General features: G+C 39.2%; 1 pseudogene; it reads right to left on the bottom strand.

Moving 5' to 3' along the window:
- Positions 1–233: 233 nt before the first annotated feature.
- On the bottom strand, positions 234–22,830 carry LOC140000940 (kinesin-like protein KIF27; annotated as a pseudogene).
- Positions 22,831–24,446: the final 1,616 nt, after the last annotated feature.

Below are 24,446 nucleotides of genomic sequence, written 5' to 3'. Positions count from 1 at the left end.
CGGAGGGCAATGTGCGCTGGGGCTGGGACGGGCCTGGGGCTGGGGCACCGCGCCGCCGCCGCCATGCCAAGCGGCACTCCTGGCATCTGTGCTGCAGAGCCAGCCAGTGTGATGCCTTGGCGTTTGTGACTTCACAGAATCACAGAATGTCTACGTTGGAAGAGACCTCAAGACCATCGAGTGCCAAACAAAGGCAACTCTGCATTTCCTTCTTAAACACCCGGTTTCTTCAGAAAAACAAAACAAAACAAAACAAAAGAAAAACAAAACAAAAAACACAGAACTTCATCCCTCACACGGGATTCCCGAAGTGAGCCTGCAGGGGCTGCCAAAGGCAGCAGCTCCTCAAGCACTGCTCCCACACGGCTCCCTACCACGGGCTCCATCCATCCCCCAGGAGCAAACTTGGTCAAACTAAGCCCCTTTGGAGATATTGTATGGCAGGCCTTACCAAATGCCGGACAAAGGAGAAGATCTAACCCATTTAGGAAACCAATATTTGCAACAACATCTTACAGTTTGGTGCAAGCAAGTAGAACAAATCAAGAAGAATGTTTTAGGCACTAGACCTTTTATTTGCCTCCCAAGGGGAAGGATGCACTTTAATCAATATTAGTTGCTGTATGTGTGTAAATGAGGCAGGAGGAATTGAGACTGAGCACGAAAACATTTGGGGAAAGACTACGGTAATAAGGTGATTAGTCTAAGGTGATTACGTAAGGTAATTCAAGATGACACCTCCTGGGGTTTTCGAGAATTATGCAACAAAATAACCTTTTGGTTACCCAACTTTTCTTGGCTTAAGCAATCGTTTAGAGGAATCCTGATCTTCTTTTTAAGAGTAGTAGTCTTGACTTGTGTAGTGGTACAATGTGCATTTTGGTGCTGTATGAAGGACTAGATTATGATACCTGGAAGTGTAACTGAAACAAGCACCAAGTCAAAACTGGTAAGAATTTAATGAAAACTTTTAATCAAGAAGGATTGTAATAAGCCAAAGAATTTGCTTAGGCTCAAGAAAAGGGGGGACTTGAGACAGGGAACAAGATAAAGACTGGTGATTCCTAGGTCTGAGCTAGCACCATTGTATGTTAAGCACCCGAAAGACGAGGAAGTAAAAGACTGTGTCTTTTACTTTCCGCTGGCTCTTTGCTTGTAATACAAGCTTCACCATTCTAACTTGCAATTTAGGCAATCTTAAAACAACTGAACCATGACAGTAAAATATGAAATTCTTCGTATTTTCAAAAGTAGTCTGCAATTTCAGTAGCAGAACACACAAAACATAGTCTTTGAATGTGACTTTAATGTACACAGGGATTTTTGTTATTTTTAAAGCTCATCACTTTTTTATTACATTGTATTATGCCCCAAAATATATTCAGAGGAAAGATAACTAAAGGTAATTATACAAAAATACTGAGCGCTTCTTACAAACATTACAAACATATGGATTTGAAAAAGTTAGAAATTCACAGGGACATTCACCCTTCTACATTTCGCTACAGTTTGGCTGCGATGGATGTTTCGTCACAGCAAAACATGTCCTGGACTACAAGCTTCTTTGTGTATTAGACACAGAATAATCTTCCCCATGCTCATTTACAGTCCAACCTGTGCAATATTCATGTTCACACCGCCACAGCATACTTTCGAGTAATGAACCTCTAGGCTTATTATCCTGCCTGGAGAGCTAAACCTCAATTCACTCTGGTAGCAACAGATGCATATGTGACCAGCATCTACGTGTTACAAAGACATGGCACTACCTCAAGTGTGACGAAATAGAACCATCAGTTAAGAGGAAGAATGAGTCACGCTGAGCCTTAAGACGAAACACGGGGCCAAGAAGGCTGCACTGTGCGTGTGAAGTGGTGGTGGTGGCAGTGTGAGGTGTAAGACAACCAAGATAATGACAATGATTAAACCATTTTTGCTTCTACACTAGAACTACTTCATTTTAAGTTTGAGTTGTGGTTAGTAGGACCTGGAACAATCAAAAAAACTTTTCATAGTTGTTTGTTGGTCCTTTTTTTTTTTTTTTTTTTTTTTTGGTCAAAGCATAGATCACATTAGGAAGCTTATCTTCTTACTACAAATATCTAGGTCTTTTAACCTTAATAAAGAATGATTTTAGTTAACTGGAAGTATGGACCTCCTCATTGACAATCTTCCAAGAAATAACTTCTATGAAATCAAGTGCTGGCAGCAAAATCAAGTTGATTGTTTAAAATACTGGCATCTAAAAGCATAGCATATTACACATTTGTTAATTATAATGCCATTCAGAGTCTTTCAGATCATAAAATACCGTTTTCTCAACCACAACAGTGTGAGACTGTAGCTTCTGAAATTATGCTCGAATCCACAGAAAACCAAACACGAATTTAGAACAGTGTTATACCACTGCCTCTATTACAAACTGATGTTGTCTCTCCTTTGCAAGTGTGGGGAGATGTAGTACCTTCCTGGATAAGAGTTAGTTCAGTAAAAATATGAGTTTTATGTCTATCTGATATACTTCTGTCTGTTTGCTACCCCTCAAATGATCTACTGACAAACACAAAAGCATTTTAAGATCATGTACTTACATTTAGTAGGTGCCATTAGTTGATGGGGTGACTCTCCAAAAAAGCCCTTCAATTTCTTCTTCAGCTCTCTGCTGGTTTTCTCTAGAATAAAAGAAGTCTTTTTCCAGTTGCTGGACTTTTACTTCATACTCTTTCAAGGTTTCTGCAATACCTTCACCATCTTGTTCTAGGGCAAGTAAAACTAGTATGAGAATCAAATCTTCACTTCACTTCTCTGTGCCAAAATCAAGATGCCCAGCTAGAGAATGTCCTGTATTTTGCTGACACTCTGCTTTCAGGGTGTACATTTAAACTAGTATGACAGAGGAGCAAAAAGCCCATGCCAACCCCAATTCTCCATTTTAATAGGAGCATTTAGAGGATAAAGATCAAGGGGATTGCTATCTTTCACCTTTCCAATGTCAACAAATTGAATATAAAAATGTGACAATTCTGACCGTTTTTTAAAAATGGTCAGCTTTTTTCTTTTATACAAGCACCTTGTGTCTGTTCATCAGCATCCTACACGACATCAGAATTAGTAACAGCCAAAATGTTATCTTTCTACCTCATACCTTCTATTTTCTTTCATATGAAACACAGTATTTCTCAACAGTGACTAAAGATAATATCTGCTGTACAATTCCCCTTGGAAAACAAACAAGCACCCTTGAAATGATGCAGTATCAACTGTAGTTTTTTCTCATGTTCTCTGTGTTGTAGCGTCAGCTGCCTGTCACACTGCAACTTGATGTGCTCAAGTGCAGATTCCAATTCACGTATTATATTTTCCTGGTCTATGACCTTCATCTCCTGTTCTTCAGTCTGCAGTTGTAATTTACGTTCAGACTCTCGCAGGCCAACAATCTAAGACAATCTAATACACTTCTATCAAACCATTTCAACAAATGCTTTTACAGTTCTGCTTAATAGATGAATGGATACAAAAGCAATTGTCTGTATAAGCTGTAAGCTTATACTGGAAACAGATTTGCCTGCTGACACGAGTTCACACTTCAGAATTGAGCTCTGTAGATTTTGATCACATGGACTAGTGGATTTTTTAATGCCCTGTGCAGAACTTAAACTGATACAAGAGTTTTTTTCCTGTTTCTGGAAAACTGCCAATTTGTGTACCACAGACAACTTGTTCACAAAATCACCCAAGGTTCACCCATGGGCAAAGAGAGACACCAAGTCCTAATGCATTTCTTTTTTATGTTTCCAGGTGTCATTACGATTCTTCAGTATATGGTGGTAAGCGCTTGTTTGCAGAAAGATTTTATAATGGATTTGGAAAAAAGAAATACTATCCTGAGGTTAATAAAGACTGCAGGTGGGAAGAATTTCAATACGACACCACTGTTTAAATATGTTGCTACTTGAGAAGTTAGCAGCATAAAGCAGTGGAAAGGAGCAAGGAAATTTCCAGAGTTGCAACACCTTTTAAGCTAATGACACCAAAACAAGATACAAACAAGTAATAGAAAAGCATCCTTTTTTATGTTGATGTCAAGATGCAAAATATCCAAATTAACAACAGATGTGAGTAACCTAAGCAGGCTTTCAAGGAAAGTGGATTAAATTGACTTTACTTCTTGACACTATTTCATTTAACTATTTAGCGCAATAACAGGTAATAGGCTAAAATATTGATCATTAGCCAAAGCAAACCTTGTTAAAGTATTTGAAGAGGATAGCTCTGAGCTCATCAGCAGACAAGGAAACTAGTTTTCCTATTCCATTATCCTCACTCTGTGAAAGGATCTGTGAAGAGGATCTAAGCAAGTACTGGCGACTCTGAATACTTTCATTCTTGTAATTAATAGCAGCCTCCAGGGCTTCAATTCCTTCTTCCAGCTGCAAAAGGACATGTTCTTCCTACACAGAAACACAGGAGTGAGATTGTAAAAAAAGTACAAAACAAACCTTTGTGTGCATAAGACATTAACTTCATTCTCAAAGGTGAATCTAAATTGAAGAGCAAGACTAACTAGTAGTAGTACAGAGAATGGAATGGGAAAAATAAGAGGAAGAGTACAAATCTAGAACCTGCTTGGAGCAAGCAGGAAATGTCTTGATATCCCTTCCACAGACCAGAGTTCAAACAAATGGTTCATCACCACAAAAGCCTACATTCTATTCTTCCTCCATTTTCCCCTCCCCACAATTTGATGACTTCTATTACTTTTTCAGTTGAACTACTTTTCTAATTAGCGATTAATAAACCAATCAGATCTGTAAGCAGTTTGGTGACCATTATCTGTGCAGGAAGGTGGCAGAAATTCACGCCCTGAAGTATTGCAGAAGATTCTGTGGAGTGAAGCAAATAGGATTCTTTCTGGCATGCTATCAGCTCAGTAATAGGCCCCAACTGCTGCTTCTCAAGACCTAAAACAAAACTGTGTATTTGACATCAATTTATTCAATCTTCAACTTAATTATACTGATCAATTCAAGTGTGTAACATCCATAATATGGCTTATTTTCATTGTAACTATATGGAGGCCTTCAGGTGAGGTTTGGTCTTTCACAAAAGCCTATGAAAAAAAAAATCAAGGGACATCACTATTAGAGTACTTCACCTTGTTTTATGTCCTGATAGGAAAATAGCTGCCTAAGATAAATTGATGGACATCCTGTTTCATTATTTCTAATTATAGAATTGTTAGGCCAGCGACATTTGTCCGGACTCTAGATAAAGTAAGTAAGTTCCTCTGAAAGTATATGTTGTTCCCTGTTATGGAAGTAGTGCCATTATAGCAGTACTTTCATGTCGGCTGTTAACAAAAACACCCAACCTCAGTTCCTTGATTCTCTACTGTCTAATACTGGGAGACATTTTAGGTCATGATTGGAATACTTTATTATACAACATTGCCTAAAACTTTGATGTATCTCAGAGATAGTTACTTACTTCAGCTGACAACACTTTTCAGTTACCCTCTTTCAGTTTCTCATCCACACTATTTCTTCTCCTGAGTAGCTGATCCCTTTCCTTCTGAAGAACCTGAATTTTTTCCAGAATGTCTGTCTTATCTTCAGTAGTGCTGTCCTGAAGCTGCATACCTTTATCACACAATTCCTGGTCCAGCATACTTAAGCGAGTAGACAATTTCATACTATCTTTGTTTAAAGCCTTTAAAAAAAAAAAAAAGAGAGAGAGAGAGAGAGAGAGAAAGAAATAAGAGGAAGAATGAAAGAAACCGTAAGTATAAAACTCCTTCCCCATAAACATGTACATGAGACTGTCGCATCCTAAAGTGGAAGACCTGTCTACTTCTTGTAAAGGGACGCCATTTAGGCTAAGTAGACAGCTACCATAAAATTTACTATTTAATCAAAAGATGAAAGAAAACAAAGAAAAGCAATGTGCAGTTTTCTACATATCTTACATGAGTTAGTCATTACGGTGGCAATGACATTTCAATTTCTGTTTCTCAGTAGCCAAAGTAAATAATACAGAATGTTTCTCTGCCATGTTCTCTACTTTGCAGGCACTGAGCAATTTTTTAGATATCGTTATTTAATGTGCTGCAATAACAGAACTTTGGAAGTCAGATTTTGTTTTGTTGTTAGAATTTCGGGGATATCATGTAAATAAAGGTTATTACATTCTATTATTCATGTTTAAAATGTTCATTTGATCAAGCCACACAATAATGTAATGGCAGCGCTAGAGATACAAGTTGCATGGCTTAAACCTCTTCTGTTATCCGGCTGCCCTCCTCCCATAGTCTTTTCAGGCAGCTCTACAATTGTGTTAAATTTCTTTCTTTCTTTCTTTTTTTTATTTCTTAAATCACCTGGCTAGATCTCAGTTTCTTGATTTCTAGGAGGCTCTTCTCTTGCAATAATGCTTCTTTTTTAGCTACAATGGCTTCTCTTTTCTTTAAATCTTCTTCTAGTTCCGCTAACTGTTGGTGCTGTTGCAGAATTCTTTCAATTTCTTCATCCAGCCATTTCTTTTGCTCTTCTAACTTCTACAATTTAAACAGAGATCCAGAGAGCATTAACGAGGACTATTTGGGTCAGAATTTTATGACTATGTTTTTCCTCTTTTAGAGTAACTGATAAAACGTGAGAAATCAACATTTCAATTCTTAACATTAAGTGTTCAACAGAATCCTGATTCAGGATAATACAGAAATAGGACTGACTTAAGGAGAGGCTCAGCAATGTTATATTACTACATCTTATGCAAACAATTTTATCAGATGCTTTTAAGGAAATGTATTATTTTCCTAAAAACAGTTATAGAAATAGATGTCATATATAGAATGACAACAACTAAGTTTGAAAGGTACCACAAGAAATCAGCTAGCCCATCCTCATTGCATGATTCTTGCCCAAGACCAAGATTTGTGGAAAAACACATCGTGATGAGAAACTCTGATGCTGAAAGAAAGAAAAAATGGGAGTTCTGATCCTGCTAGCAGAGTCTATTATAAGTCTCTTCTGAAGCAATGGTTTATCAGTGGGCATATTGCTGGTATGGCTAAGAAGTTGCTTTTATTTCATTTTTTAAATTGATTTTCACCTCTAAAGACTTTGGTTAACTCATGAAACTCTCATGTTCCAATGTCTAGTTCTGAAATCATGCAGGTAGCACTGTTGCACAGGAAACCTACTATTCTAACACTGTCATGAACAACCAAAACCATAGCCATTTGTCATATTTGTCAGATGGGAAAAGAAATAAACAAACAAACCATGCAACATTTATAACAGAGCTCATCAGAATCACCTTCAAACCTACCAGACAACCAAACTCGTTGAATTTCCAGCTATCTGCATTACTACCTTTGACAAGTCATAGAAAAAACAAAGACATTACAGCCCTCTCCTTTCGTTCATTCAAAACCAGTTAAAGAGCTTCTTGACTTGTCTCAGTTTTTGCTACAACAAAAAAATAACAATTTAAAAAAAAAAACAGGGGAGGGAGGACGGAATACTCTTCTTCCAAACGCTTTACAAAGATGACACGGGGTGAATAAAGACACCTTTCTTTTCAGTGTCCACACAGATTTGGAATAGATTAGCTACCTCTGATTTCTGTAAAGTCCACACCGAGTTATTTTTCTTCTTTTTAAATGCAGCAATCTCTCTGTCTTTAAGAATCTTCTGTTGCTGTTCCATCTTAAGCTGAAGTTCCTCTAAACAAAAACAAACAAAACTTTCTTTCTGCCTCAGTCAGTGTGTTTTTCAAACACATTTAATGACAGAATCTACACAATCATGAAATCAGAAATATTGAACTAATTTACATGCAAAATTGCAACTCAGGGCTAGACATCACATAATAACATTCAAAAAAATAGCTGAAGAGAAAGGAAGAATGAAGATTTCTGTGAAAATACTTATACACAATTTCTTCAGTGTCAAGTAAGCAATTACTTAAAAGGACAAAATCTGGTAGTATAGTACATTGCCTTTGGGAAAACAAAGGTCAAACTGGTTGATCTTATTCTTTGTCATAAGGAAACAGAAAGAATCCTACTTTAATTTGTAGCTGGTCCCGCAGAAGCTCTGCTTCTAGTTGCTTCTTTTTTTTCACTCTCCTCACGCAGTCTTTTCTCTAGCAGGGTCTGCTGATGCTTCATCTGAGCCACGTTCTGCTCAAGTTCTATCGCTCGTTTTTCACTTTGGTTAGATAGAGAAGCCAGATTCTTAGTGTCTTGCTTCTTCTTCTGTAAGGCCTGAATGTTCATGGAAAATTTCAGCTTAACAACAGGAAAACTTAAAACTAAAACCCGACTCAGGTTAATTCTCTATTTCACTGAGTTAGGACAGTGAGCAAGACTTGCTACATTTTGCCACAACAATCACACATTATCTCTAAGGTCTCTGAGCCTTCGTAAAATCATCAAAGACAGAACTATCTAACTACTTAGTTGTTAAATAGTAGTGGGTATAACTGTGTGAAGGTTCTCATTGGCTACTTCAATCCAACTAGCTTCAATTGTGTGAAGCTGGTGAGAGTTTCACAAGCAGAGTGTACGGATTTCAAAGGTGATGCTGAGACAGGAATTTGCAAATCCTAATGGTCATATTGGAAATACCTGCACTTTCAGCTTAGCTGCATCCATCTTCTTTCGGAACTCTCTTTGCAGCTTGGCTTTCTCAGCTCCTTATTCTCCAGCTCCTGAAGCTGCTTTTGAGTTTCGGCCAGTTCCATTTTGGCCTGCTCGGATTCTTGTTCCGGTTTAGTTATCTTCAAAGAATATTGCCTGCTTACACACTCTGCATCCTTACCTTAAAGACATCATATCCAAATAGTTTTAAAACAGCAAGATAATAATTTGCAATGTATCACTTAAACCTGTAATTGAATCGTTACTTACTTCATCCTGATTAAACCAAAAATTTCTGAGACATTTTCCAAACCTAAACAAACAGCTCCCTTATAACACTGAAATATAGATGAACAAAGGAATCTTAAATCTGAACTCTTCATAAATCATCTGATGTCACCAAAGAAAGTAACACCTGAGTGCCACATCAAGTGAAAATTTTCTGCCTACTGCAGTCCTTGACAAAATAGCTTGCCTGTATTATTATGTTTTTTGTTGTTTGTTTGTATGTTTGTTTGTTTGTTCCCCAGAAGAATATGCTACATATTTCTCAGCTTTCAACTTGGTAATCAGCAAAAAACTCTCGATTGTGTTTCTACTGATTTGCCCTGTTCGGGCAATCTGATTTGCTCTGTTTGGGATTCCATGAGTACTGTTACTGGGGGCGCACAATGTTTCTCAATGCCAAAAGACTGCCTCAGGAGAATATGTACACACTAGAAGAGTGTGATTGAAACAGGTAAGCACAGATCTTTAGGGTCATCACAATGATAAGTTTCTGGCAAGCATATATATATCAGGACAGGTGTGTAATGATATAGGCTAACAGGGACACTGACCTTTTCCCTCATCCACTTCTGACTCCTGCTTCTCTACTGCTATGATGGCAATGAAAGCATTCCCAGCACAGTGTCGTATCTTCTCTCCTATCCCAGACACTGGGTGACAAACACATGTCCATGAAGAGATCAGTTGCACTAAGCATACGTGAAAAATTACACTATAGGTGGACAAACACAATAAGCTACAAAACACAAAAAAATATTTAACAAACAAATCTGCAGATCACAGCTGAGTAGGACACAATAAAAATTTGCAGCCTTCAATGCACTCATAGCAAGTAATTCATAGAAGTTAGGAAACTGTAAGTTACCAGAAGTATTCCCACAGAAGAAAATTACCCAAAAACTAAGACATGCAGGTCTTCAGAAGTTTTGTGTCTTTTTTCTTGCTTATTTCTGAATGTCTTCATTTCAATTTTTCAGTCACTTACCTGTTCTTACTAATTCCTTAATAAGTTCTTCTTTCATTTTGATGTTAAGTGCAAGTTCTCCCATTTTTTGCTTGGCCTCAGTGAGTCTCAACTCTGAATTCTTTAACTTCTGCATGTTAAAAACATGACTTTTCTGGAGGCAGTCGATTTCTTCACCTTGAAAGAAAACAAAGCAATGTGGAAACCAAAAAAAAAAGGAATAAAAATGGAATAAAAGGAATACACTCTTTAGCCAAAAGACAGTGATCTGAAATATAGTATGTATAGAATTCTTACAGATGAAGCGAAAGAGCCAAAAGGAGAGAGTATTGCAAAGAGTCTTTTCCCTGCCGTCTAAATACGGAAATGACAGCATGCATTAGCATTTAAAGAATGCTAATGAATGCTAATCTGAGAGAGAAAAAACATATTTAATTTAAGCATTTTCAGTGCATCTCTGATGAAATAATAGCATGTTTCCTTTTCTTGAACTAGTACTAGATTTGTAGGTCAAGTGCTTTCTCGCTAGTAAGTAGTACTCAAACATTAAGGTCACTGATGTCAATTTCAGAAAAGGGAAAAGGAAAATAATTAAAAAATAAATTTATGTTGAGCTATAATGAAAAAAGTATTTGTAGCAAATAAAGACATTTTGATGAGAAAAATAATTACATGTGATAAAGACATTATTGCATATTCTAGTACTATATCTAACACAATTTACTCTCATGACTTCCATTTTACCTGTGGCTGTATCAGTCTGTGGCACAGATTTGTCACATAAGCTGGACTTGTCAACTTGACATTTCATGTCACTTTGCTCAAAGGGAAAGCACAGAGAAGCCTGTTTTCGTGTCCATTTTTGGTTTATTGAATGCCTAAGAAAGAATGGAAAACATGATACATTCTAAACACAAAGGGATTTTTTTTTCTTTTAACTTTATATAAAGTACATGATATTAAAGAGAAGAGTGCCAAACTGAGAAAGCTTACATAAGCATTTGCACCTTCTTCTTCCCATGCTTGATCTTGTTGGATGATGTCCCCAAAACAAAGATCATGCAATCTTTATCGCATCAAAAAAATGTGGTTTTTAAACTAGTTTCATAATATGCCTAGTTGGTCCTGCAAATTTATTTTAAGTAGTATCACAAATGGCCTCACATTACAGTAGGATTAGGCAGTAATATTATATTTGCTATATATTTATCTGTAACAAAAGTTAAAGAAAAAATTACCTAAATGAGAAAAAAAAAAATAAATTACTTTTGACTGTCTGTATTTTCTTTCTCTTCATCACTCTGATAGAGAGGTGGCAGTGAAGGACTTCATCTTGATCTTCTATGTAGCTCAGTATCATCTGGCTACGAGCACGGAATCCTGCCATCATCCGAGCCAGGGAAAAAGCAGGGGGACTGGTATACACCTGCCAAAAAGCACCAAAAAAACACTTGGAATAGTTCAGTAATTCTTTATTGATATTCCAATAGTATTTCAGTTTAAAAGTCTTTCACTACCTGACCTTGTATGCAGAATTGCAGGTGTTTAAATAATATTTCTGAGTACCTGTGTACCAGAAGGTTTTGCAAGAGAAGGTTCTGCTTAGAACACTTGTCCCAAGTGCAAAAGAAGGTACTGTTACCAACTTATTACCCAAAATGTTCAGTTTATCAGTACAGAATAATCATTCATTTTGGTAATGCTTCCTATCTGAACTGTTAAACATTGCACAAAAAGATCACTAAAGACTACAGCTTTATGACTGTGATAAATTCTGTGTTTTAAGTCAATTTGTATGGGGCTTTGAGCAACCTGATCTAGTGAAAGGTGTCTCTGTCCATGGCAGAGTTGGACTAGATGATTTTTAAAGGTCCCTTCAAACTCCAGCCATTCTGGGATTCAAAATGTAAGCCCATAGATTTTGGACAACTGGGACATAGCGTGTGTTGCAAGACATTCAAAAGTACTTTTTCAGTCTTCAATGCTAAAATGCTTCAAAGCTAAACAGCAGCTGACAAGAGGTCACCATAATTTGTCACGCCCAATAGAACTATTGAACAATAACTGTTAAAAAAAATGTAATGCTTAGGTAGACCTTACCTTTCGTGTCTCTGTCCCCGAAGATGGGTAAAGCGAGTGTAGCAGACTCTTTGTGAGTGGGACACTGTATGGCCTTCTTGCAGATGCCGTAACAGCAGGCCCATCTCCACAAGCACTTGAGAAGTCCCAAGTTTTCACAACCATAAACTTCTCTAATTTTTCTTTTAGCTGATCAATAAGGATTTGCTGTTCCACCATTTCTTCATTCTCATATGAAAAAAACAAAAACAAAAACGGTTGCTGATCATCAGGTTTGCATCATACCTTTCTAAATTCATTATAAAGGTCAGTCTTCTTGTATATCATTCACTAACTCTAAATTCTTCTGCAGTGCACAGGCAAATTCTGCAACAAACTGAAAATTCTCTGGCATGACAGGTAGAATCTTACCTCTCCCCAAACTCCAATCATTTTTTTGAGACATTTTTGTCTCTAAAGGACCTGTCCTATATAAATTATGTCAGCTAGATTTAGACATCTAGTGAGAAGTAGATGACATATTTATCAGCCCTTGCTTGCCTTATTTGTGTGTTCATGGATAAATAAAACGGTAATTCAAGAAAAATGTTCAAATGAAGCACATGGTCTGAGTTTAAAGAATGAAATGTACATACATGTAGGCTTCCTCTTCCTCTTGGAGTGGTCCAACTTGAAAGATTATTTTTATTAATTAACATTCATAAAATTGGACGTGACCCCAGGATCCCCTGTATCAACCGTTACTTTCTTTTCTACCCAGCCTCAAATTTGTCGGTAATGCTAGTTTGAAGAACTTACTTGCCTTTCCTACAGCAATCTCTGTGCATTGTTCAAAATTACATATCTTCACTGAACTGATTTATCCATAAGGCCAAGACCATACAATTTTCAGTCTTCTCTGTTCCTTTCAGAATACATCGAAAATCTTGCCTACCAACAGGAAATTTGAATAACAGCTAGAGATAGTTAACTAAAGTATGCATTCTCCTACTTTGAATCATATATTTTTTATTTATTCTTTTTTTCTCATCTTCTTAGACTGCAAGTCCTTTCCCCATACATAGACAATGCCCCACAAATTGACATTTTGTTGGAATACAATACATAATATTTCTGTGTCATAGCAAAAAGAATATATATGTCAATACCATACATTTTATGATTGTGGAAGTAGTAATGGGCAACTCCACCTTACAACTTTTTTTTTTTTTTAATCCCTATAAGACTCTGTCCCTTATGCCCTTGTACATATAACCCCATAGTGCATAACCTGTTACATAAATACATGGGTACAAACATTTACATGCTACTTTTACAGTTCTTATTCTGTCATGTATCATTGAAATGACACTTTCCTGTGCATACAACTTTAAGCCATTTGACACAAGCATTTGATTTAATTATTATACTGATTTTTCTGTTTTTAAGTAACAGTGAGAGCTGCGATCTTTTGCCTACAGTACAACTGTTTCTGTTCATAACATCTGCCTCGTATCCTCCATAGGATACAATTATAAGCATAATCGTATATAAGCATCTATGTGTATTAGAAGCATGGATTGTTTCAGTCTAATAAGCTGACAATATGCAGTATGGGTTAAAAAAGGAAAACACACAAAAAAAGACTATCCAGAAATGACAGAACAGAAAAAAAGTTACAGAGGGAAGGAAAAGATGGTGACCAGTGTACTTACCTTTCATTCATTGACTCTCCCCAAGCCATCAGCAAAGAAGAGGAAAAAGGAGGAAAAGGAGGAAAAGGAGAATAAGGAGGAAAAGGAGAATAAGGAAAAAAAGGAGAAAAAGGAGAAAAAGGAGAAGAGTACTAACTAGCCATGTTTATGCTGTTCCCTTTAAAAAAGGTCAGATCTATCATCCTATAAAGTCAGATCTATCAACTATCCTATATATGGTCTCCTGGATCTTGAAATGCTATTCACTTACTACCCATTACAATTTCATTAGCATATACAAGATCTAGAGAGGGAAGGAGGCAAGCAGTGTTTCCACTGTGTCACTCAGCTTCTTGTAATAGTAAACTCTCAGAATACTAGGATGAAATTCTGTCTTAAAAAGTCAAAAGGCAACAATACTTTACTCTCACACTGAATAAAGATATAACAAAGCATGTTTCTACACAGCCTTTCAATTAAAGCATTCTGTAGGAACTTGATGGTCTTTTTGAGATTCTAAACAATCTTTTAAAGCCTTTCAAGTCCTAAATCATGAATCGTCCTGAAACAACTTAGCAACAACACAGATCTGGAGGAAGGCAGGAAGCAAAGAGAGGGTGAATGAATCACTTAATATCATACAGGAAGGCTGTGGCACAGTTAGGCTGATACACAAACTTCAGGAATCACAGTACTGTGATTCACCCACTAGATGATCTCAGCTCATTAGGGAATACAGCTCTAATTCAAACAAGGTGCTTGTAAGACTGGTAGGTGTTTACATCCAAAAAAATTCTGAAGGATCTGTCTTGAAATCATGAGTACATTCCTATAGTGGACGGATGGTTTGATATAGATATATGTAATATATGCCAGAGGAAAAATACCTATAATCTATGTCTTTCTTCAGTCTTCTTTAAAGATTCCAGTTGCTCTTCATTTTCCTGTATTAATGTCTTTATCTGATTCTGCAATATCTTCAATTCATGATCCTTCTGGCTGAATACTTCTTCATCCATAGCTAGAGCCTGCTAGATAATAAAAGGAAAATTCAGCCAGTGGAAAAGCAGGCATTGTTATTCTTGAAGTTGGAAAATTAAATACATACATATATTTATTTGTTGTTCAAAGATGTGAGTGGAACTGCAAAGTTGTGACGTATATATGGCAAATTCTCCCACCATAGAATCACAGAACAGCTGAGGCTGGAAAGGACCTCTGGAGGTCACCTGGTTTAACCCCTGGCTCAAGCAAGGCCACCTTGAGCAGGTTGCCCAGGACCATGTCCAGGTGGCTTTTGATGGTCTCAGAGGATGACTCCACTTCTTTGGGCAACTTGTTCCAGTGCACAGCCACGGCCACCACACAGTACACAAGTGCTTCCAGATGTTTGCCTAGAAGCTCTTGTGTTCCAGTATATGCCCACTGCCTTTTGTCCTGGCTGCACGTTCACTGCACCTTCCCTTCAGGTATTTGTAAGACATTGCTAAAATCCCCCACTGAGCCTCCTCTTCTCCAAACTGAACAGTCCCATCTCTCTCAGCCTTTCCTCATTGGAGAGGTGCTCCAGTCCCTTAAGCATCTTTGTGGCCCTCTGCTGCACTTTTTCCATTATGTCCCTGAACCTCTTGCATGGGGGAGCCCGGAACTGAACAGAATCAAGCAGAATGCAGTAGAGAAGTTGGAAAGGACCTACAAAGATCATCAAGTCCAACTGGCTGACCACTTCAGGACTAACCTAAAGTTACACCATGTTATTGCAGGCAGTGCCCAAATGCCTCCTGAATACTGACAGGCATGGGGCACCAAACAGCTCACTAGGAAGCCGGTGCCAGTGTCTGACCATCCTCATGGTACAGAAATTTTCCCTGATGTCCAGCGTGAACTGGACATCCCCCACAGCTTTGTGCCATTCCCATGCATTCTTCCCTCAGTTACCAGCAGCACAGACCAGCACCTTCCCTCCTCAGCAAGTTGCTGAGAGCCATGAGGTCGCCTCTTGGCCTCCTATTCTTCAGACTGGACAACACAAGTGTTCTCAGTCTCTCCTCATAGGACCTGCCTTCCAGCCCTTCTACCAGCTTTGTTGCCTTCCTCTTCACACTTTCAATTATCTTCACATCCTTTTTCAACTGGGGTGCCCCTGAGCACACGATACTCAAGGTGAGGCCACATCAATGCTAAATATGGTGGGAGAATCACCTCTTTTGACTGGCTGCCTATGCTGTGTATAACGCACCACAAAATACAGTTTGCAACTGCAACTGGACACACTACTCCAGCTGTGGCCTCACTGAGCGGAAGGATCACATCTGTTGACCTGTTAGTGACACTTTGCCTAGTGCAGCCAACAAAACCACTAGCCTTCTTAGGAGGAAGGGCACATGGCTGACTCATGTTCAACTTGGTGGCCACCAGGACGCCCAGCTCCTTTTCTGCAGGGCTGCTTTCCAGCAGGGTGGCCCCCGGCATGCACTAGTGCCTGCAGTTGTTCCTCTTCAGGTGCAGGACTCTGAACTTGCCCTTGCTGAACTTCATGAGGTTCTTGTCAGCCCACCTTTCTAGGCTGGCAAGGTCCCTGTGGCTATGGCAGCATGGCCCTCTGGGGAATCAGCTGCTCCCTTCAAAAGTGGTTTCCACCAGTCGTTTCTTTACTTCTGTTTCTCATCTATTGATTTTGTTTTGACAAGTTTCTTTCTCCCAAAGGAAATAATGGACCCATAACCAACACTACCTTACAAAGTGGGTATTTAAATCCAATTACTTTCTTCGGTGTGTTGTGAGATTTGGCTGTAAAATCTCAGCATCAATCATAATATTAATACACTTCTCAAACAAAAAAATAAGGATGGCCCTCCTCATTTTTCATCTCAAAGAAGAGCCTAAAGATTAAAGAAATTATAATGTTATTTTTTTTCAGATGTTTTTCTGGGTAAGTGATCCAATAGTGATTGAAGGTTACTTCCAAATGTAGTTGGCCTTCCAGAAAACCTTTAGGAGCCAAATGCAAAGTATAGACACACTATGTCTTACCATTCTAAAGACAGATACTTCTGTACAACTCTATCTTTTCTGTACAACCTATATCTTTCAAGTAAATACAACTCTTAAGAGCTGCTCAAGAGCCTTTATTGCCCTGTTTATTTTAGCATCTCCCTAACCATCTCCTCCTAGCTGTGGATGGCATGCTTACCTGGGTATCTTTCAGTTTAAACCCAGCTCTTACACTGTTTTGAACCTGGGAAGCAGAGCTTTACAATAAGCCAGAGAAAAAAAATGAAGAATAAATAACAGAGCTGTAATTTAGGATGATGAGAACCAAGAAAAGCCAGAATTTGTGTATGCGATTGCAAGGTAACAATCTACAGGCTTACCAGAATTCAGTGTGAAAAATGAAAATAGGTTGATTTTATAAAATTCTAACTTGTTGGAACTCTATCTCCTCCTCCTACAAGACAGACACATTAGCTTTCCTGATTTGTTCATAGGTACCTAAACAATCAACTTAGAATGAAATACCTGGCAGTTCTTTAGTTCTCTCCTCAGCTGAAGAATTGTGATATGATGGGGCTCTTGCATGGTGCCAGTTCCAGTGTCAATTTGCTGCACGGTGAGAGCTTCCTGCTTTTTAAGCTAACATCATCATTCAAATCAACCAGGAATGGGAAGGCTTCGTCCAAACAGTTTCTGTAGCTGAAGCACTGAGCTTGAAGCCGGGTGAGCTGTTCTTCTAGCAAACTGATTCGGGTTCTTTCTTGATTTAAGTCATGTCAACACTGATTACCAACTTGTTGGTTCTGCAAAGCTTCTCGGAGCAATCTGATTTCAAGTTCCATTTCATCAATCCGGTCTTGATCAGGGTTGTAGTTGACAACTGGTTTATTTCTAATGTTTTTGGCTCTGTTTGCATATTTGAGCGAATTTACAGATTCATCAAAGTCTGATGAGGATGGACTTATACATGTTATCATGACAGTCTTGGCGTTCCCTCCTAGGGAGTCTTTCAGAATGCGAGTGATTTTAGCATCCCTGTATGGAATATGTACGCTTTTCCTTTTTGGGTCTCCAAGAGCACTGATGACATTTCCCAAGGCCAACAAACCACTATTGATTTGAATTGATTCTTTGAATCCTTCACCGGTATTTCCAGTCTTTGTCACCTTCTCTGATCCTGCCAAATCCACAAAATGGAACTTTGAAGCAATCATCTGGACTGATTTCCAAGATGAATCCTGTGGATCACTATTTTTTTTGAGACTCTGCAGATTGTTTCTGACAAATACTGATAGTAAAAATGGCATGTGATCGACTAGAGTGTTCGTTCATTTGTGTTGTGCCTGCGTGACGAGCTGCATTGCCACTTTCCAACAGGCTCATCACTTCATCTGCACATTCTACTTGGAATTCCTTAGCACCAACAATCACTTCAAACACCAAAAGAAAATCAGAATAATTACATTAATTTTAAACTTTTCAGTAAAAGTTTACTGCAATTATGAAGAGTCAATCTATAAACACAAATCACAGAAGCATACAAGCCTGCATTATTATAAGGTCGTAGCACATAGCTAAATAAAATAAAACAGTATGTGGAAAGCATGAAGTATAGCACATCTGAAACCTGCAGAAATAGAATATATGGGTGTATTTTGTCACACCATTTGAAACAGTATTGTAAACAGAATACACAGAATACACTTAGGTGTTTACACATCGTCTTATGCAATTTGCAACCTAGTGCTATCTAGAAAAAAAGTATGAGCAAACCTAGCTCAAAGCTTACTTTGTCAGTTAAAAAAAAAAAAAAGACAGAAATTTTGAAAGTTTGTAGTAAAAGTGACTCCCAGCCTATGTTAAGAACATAGTTCTTAGTGGAATGGAAGCAGATATTTACAGCATAAGTAGCTTAACAAATATAACTTTGAAGTGAGAAGCAAAGGCTTAATCTTAAAGCATTCATTCAACTGAATAATCATGCACAATTGTGTTTCTATGCTGAATTTGCAGAAACAGTAACAGTACTACCTTACCACCTGATGCTGCTTCTGGAGGAACATTGATATTGTTCATAGGAATCTCAAATGAAGGCTGCTTCAGATCAGCTAAACTGAACTGATATTTTGAAAACGTGACTTCATCTAGTATTAGTCATCGGTAAGCTCTCTTTTCAAGAGGTGGAAACAATAATTTGTGCACACAACAGAAATCAAATGCACAAAGTTCTAGAGCTGAAATCCTACCTGTATTTCCCTTTTCATCTTCTCAGATATGTAAATCTTTCACAGAGGTCTCCAACTCCAATAAATCTCAAAGTTCTTCCTCGTAAACCTCTATATAAGATACCTTCACTCGGAAATTGATGTTATGGTTTTCAGAAATATGCTGAAATAACTCCTGAATAGCCCGTGGGATTATGCCTTTTTCATCCTCTGAAAATGATGCTAAAATATAAACACAGATGTCACAGATACTTGCAGTCATTCTGTCACACAAATTACAAAGACTAAAACTAAAGAGAAGTCTGCGAGGTTTATCACTCAATATAATAAGGAATAGGAAGAGCTCAGTTTTCCCAAGTTTTCATGTAAAGATTTGCTTTTCTGTTGATCAGAAATGCATGGAAATGATACAGAACTTTACTACTTTCTGCGGGTACGAGACTACAAGAAAATTAAATTAGTAAAAAATCACGCTAGAAGAAAAAAATATTTTGAACTTGCTAATGAATTAATGATAAAACTTCAAATCCTTTATGCAAAAAGAACGAATACATAATTTTCAGGGTTTCAAATTCAGAATCAAGGACCAAGAAAAATCCAGATAGTCTTCTAATTCCTGCTACTCCACTTCTTCTCTCTTCTTCAGCAGAACAGACAAACAAATTGTGACTTCTCGATATGGAAGGGAAGATAACCAGAGCTGGTGATACAGGATTTCAGGGAAAGTCAGAAAGCAAAACTGTATACATGCAGAAGCTGAAGAATTCTTCTGCGAACTAATACAGAAAAATAGTAGTTTCCAGTCTCAGGTGTTTGAGAAACACTGACTTGGAAATACCAAGTAAGTCGAATAGTAGAGTTTCAGATATCTGCCTTTAAAAAAGCAAAATTTGAATTCCACATAAAGTTCAACAAGACCAATATGCAAGGTTCTGCACTTGTGCTGGAACAGTTCCAAGCACAACTACAGTCTGGACAGAAAACAGATTGAGAGCAGCCTTGAGGAGAAGGACCTGGCAGTGTTGGATGATGAGAATCTCCACCTGAGCCAGCAATGTGTGCTTCCAGCCCAGAAAGCCAACCATATCCTGGGCTGCATCAAAAGCAGCACGGCCAGCAGGGGGTGGGAAGTGATTGTCCCCCTCTGCTCTGCTCTCGTGAGACCCCACCTGGAGCTCTGGGTCCCCCAGCACGAGGACGTGGAAGTATTTGAGAGAGTCCAGGAGGGCCACAGGGATACTTAGAGAGATGGAGCACCTCTCTTACGAAGACAGGCTGAGGGAGTTGGAGTTGTGCAGCCTGGAGAAGAGGCTTTAGGCACAGCAGCCTGCCAGTGCCTAAAGGGGGCCTACAGGAAAGCTGGGGAGGGACTCTGGAGGGACTCTTTGGCAGGTGGTGTAATGATAGGACAAGGAGGAATGGCTTTCCAACTAAAAGAGGGTTGATTTGGATTAGATATTCAGAAGAAATTCTTTACTCAGAGGGTGGCAAGGCACTGGCACAGGTTGCCCAAAGAAGCTGTGGATGCCCCGTCCCTGGGGGTGTTCAAGGCCAGGCTGGATGGGGCCCTGGGCAACCTGGTCTAGTGGGTGACATCTTTGCCCGTGGCAGGGGGTTGCAACTGGGTGATCTTTAAGGTCCCTTCCAACCCAAACCATTCTAGGATTCTATTCCATTAAATTTATCTATGAAATCTCTTTGTCAGACTCTGAAAAAAGTCCAAGAGTGAGTTTGCTCCATACAATTACCTAAAGCAGATACTTTCTAAGTAGGATAAATGTAGCCAAAATTTCTAAAGCACTGTGTTTCAGAAAGTAGTGTAAGTTGCCTGTTAGAATAGAGAATGGGAAAGAGCACTTTAATTTTTTTTTATTTTTTTTTTTCTCTCATACTTTTGGTATAGCCTAACGGACACAGAATTTGTGTTTAGAACACAACCGTCACATAAACTTTGGAATATATATGTCTTTTTTTGCTATACATTTTTTCATTATCTCTTAAAAATTCTCAAGCATCATCTGTTATGTATTAAATACTTAATTTGCAGAACTACATTGTTCACACACACACAAAAAAAGACTTTTTACAACGTACCAATGTGACCACCTCCAATGGTGTAAGTCTTCCCAGAACCCGTCTGTCCGTATGCAAATACTGTAGCATTATATCCCTCAGCCAAAGACACTAGAAGAGGTTTAATGCAAACTGGATAAACTTCTTCTTGGGTTGAGTTTTTGCCAAATACAACATCAAAAGTGAAGACACGGTCTTTCCCAATGATTATTCGCTGTGTATTTGGGACTAATCTCACGCATGCTTGGTGGTCATGAAGTACTTCCTTGGAAAGCAGAGGTCTGACCCTTACTGCAACTTTAACCAGGATCTCCTCCATGCCGGCCTCCATCTCTGTGCTCCCCACTCAGTATTCAGGAAGTCATTACGAGATCTGTTACAATTCCTCTGTTCACCTCATTTGCAATTTTCTGCACCTAAGAAAAAATGTTCTCCGAGTTAAATAATAAAGAATTAACTCCCTGCTGAAACAGAATGTTGAAGAGTTTCCCAAAGAATACATAAGCATCATTACACCCTGGAAAGGAACTGTGATAAAAAAGCAGATATGTTAACAACTGTTAAACCAGTGCAGAAACTAATTTTGCTTCTATTACCTTCTAAGCTAGCAGACTTAACCTTTGGTCTGAAAGTGGTCAGACTTTCTGTTTGGATGTTATACTGCCGGATGAAGCAACAATATTGTAAGATCTTGTTAATGAACTCTTGATAAAGCATAGACTTACAATGAACCTTATTTTCTCACTGCTACAGTACCGATGCATAGGCAACAGAAATTATTCAAACAAAACCTTTTTATCCTGAATTTATACCTATAGACACACACGTGCTTGAAAGCCATCTTCTGCTTACAAGGGCCAAGTATTTAGAATTTCAGAAGCACAGAAAGCTGTCGTGTTGCTTACATGGTGGGTATGATTTTAAATAGTTGTGATTACTACACACCAAGCATTCCTCTGATTTTAATCCGTCTCTTTATGCCCATATGGAACTATTTTTTATTAGTTATATATTTCAGCAACCATGGTTCCTTATACTGCCCCCCATCTATTAATTCTGAAGCACAAGAAGAAGCATCGAATAGGATTTCTTTACAAATGTCTACCAGAAACACTCCAAAGCCTCGATGGGTATCAAATGCTGCCGGATCCCAAACACATCTTCTGCTCTTGCTGATTCTCAGTCAAGGCGGCTTTGCCATGCAAAGGAAAGTTTGCTGAACTTCCTTCTTGTTCAACTCCCACGCAGCCTTTTTGCTGTTACCCAACTGGCAGAACTCACCAGCTAAGCACATCAAATTCAGCCTGCATGAAAATGCAACCAGATTGAAACACAAGTCTTCTGTGGTTGCAAAGAGAAGAGTTTTGGCATTTCACTCACACCCATTTGCATTGAGGGCTTGTCCATTCAGAGCTGAGAAACTTTGGAAGCTGACAAAAAGCCTTGTTGTACAGAACAGAGCAAAGGGAAGCCAAGAAAGAGAAGCAAGAGCCTGAAATCCTGCTCATTTCAGAAAGGGCACAGCAATCACGAGCACATACTGAAAACTTACTGACTCCCCCCCCTGCCCCCCCCTCCCAAAATGACACCCAAACCAGTCGCGGGAGGGGAGGGGCGGAGGAGGGGAGAGATCCCATTTCCTACTTCCTCAAACAAACACCAAGCAAAATGCCGGCTCAGCGGCGCTGTGGGGCGGCTCCCCCCAGCCCCAGCCCCGGCCCCCGCTCCAAACCTGCTCCGGGCGGCGGGAGGCAGCCTCCGGGCGGGCTGAGGGGCCGGCGGGCCGCGCCTGGGCCGCCCGCGCTGCTGGTGACAGCGCCTCGCTAGGCAACGGCCGCAACCTTCGGCGGCGCCGCCCCGCCGCGCACAGCGGCCCCCCGCGGCAGGAGGGCGCGGGCAGAGCGGGGGTTGAGGGGTGGGTGTGAGGGGACACCGGGGGGCAGCCCCCGGCCCCCAGGGACGCGCACAGCTCGCCCTCGAGTCCTGGGGAGGGTGGAGGGGGCCGTCTGCTTGTGGTCAAAGCAGGGGTGCGAAATGCGGCTTCCATCGCCGCGCTCGTCATGGAGGAGAGCGTCTCCTTACGGCTCCGGTGGAGCTCAGCAGTAAAGGCTGAGTTTTCCCTCAAACACAAGCGGTCTCCAAGTAGGCGAGCCACGCTCACAACTGCTCGCAGCTGCTGGCCCAGCAGCCGCCGGGAGTGCCCAGGCACACGTCCACACACAGACACATCTGTAGACACAATGCCGACAGAGCTCAAGGAGCAAAACGCGAACGGATTCTGTCCGATTTGTATATGAAAAACAACAGATAAGACCGAGTCGGTCCCATTCATGACATGGAACACTGCTTTAGCAATTTGTAAGTGCACAGAGCTTACTCCACCCTAAAGACTTGATAAACAAAGAGACATTTAGAAAGCTAAGCTGTGAAATGACTGAAACAAAAAGGTGTATTTCCAGCTTCAGTTCCCTAAAGCGTGTAAGTACTTCTCAGAAACATAAGACAGGACAATGTAAAGATGTAATCTGCGATTAAGTAGTTCTTCTTTCACAGGGAAAACCAAAACCAATGACTTTTCAGGGACAGCAAAAACTCTTGATGAGACAACAACCTTACTCACTGTTGAAAATATAATCCCTTTACATCATTGGCCTCACTCTGCTGCTGTTCTCTCCTTTTTCTTCTTTTCTCTCTTTTCTTCACATTTATAGATCTACACCCTGAAGCTAGAGATTTACCAGCACGTCGGCCACTTCTGCCTTTTCCAGGCTCTGAATCAGTATCACTTTCCAGTTGTAGTAAGGCAAAACGAGATGCAGTGGTAGGGACTGAACTGATTAGAGCAGATTCCATTGCCATGTCTGAAATTCTAGGGAGCTGGCTTCTTTTAATTATCAGTTTCCTGGGAAAGTAGCACAGAAGGTAGAATGAAAACATTGTTTGATCAAACAAGCAATAATTCATATCATTAAACCACAGAAGTGGTTTTTTTTGGCTCAGAAAGCATAAGACAGGGCTGGAATTGGGGGAATGAGGGAGAAATCAAAAAGATACAGTATAATTTATTTATATTTTAACCGACTACACTGTATTACCTTAGGTAACTAAAGAAGAATTACATTTAAAAAAAAAAAAAAAAAAAACTGTCTACCAAACACATTTTAGGCTAATACATTTGCTCTTGAGAGATTTCGTGGAAAAAAGGTGGCTCTACAAGAAGCTGGTCTTCATGTTCTGGGTGGAAATGAATAGAATAGAATAGAATAGAATAGAATAGAATAGAATAGAATAGAATAGAATAGAATAGAATAGAATAGAATAGAATAGAATAGAATAGAATAGAATAGAATAGAATAGAATAGAATAGAATAGAATAGAATAGAATAGAATAGAATAATTTAGTGCTTAAAAACTATTTCAGATGCCATCCCCAGAGCCTGACAAACACAATTTAAAAATGAAGTAGATAATACACATACACAAGCTCCAGTTTGGGGTAAGCAGCC

The sequence above is a fragment of the Anas platyrhynchos genome, chromosome 35, assembly GCF_047663525.1.
Source record: "Anas platyrhynchos isolate ZD024472 breed Pekin duck chromosome 35, IASCAAS_PekinDuck_T2T, whole genome shotgun sequence".
NCBI lineage: Eukaryota > Metazoa > Chordata > Aves > Anseriformes > Anatidae > Anas > Anas platyrhynchos.
The sequence above is the reverse complement of the archived record's forward strand: the minus strand, read 5'-3'. Positions and strand labels throughout refer to the sequence as shown.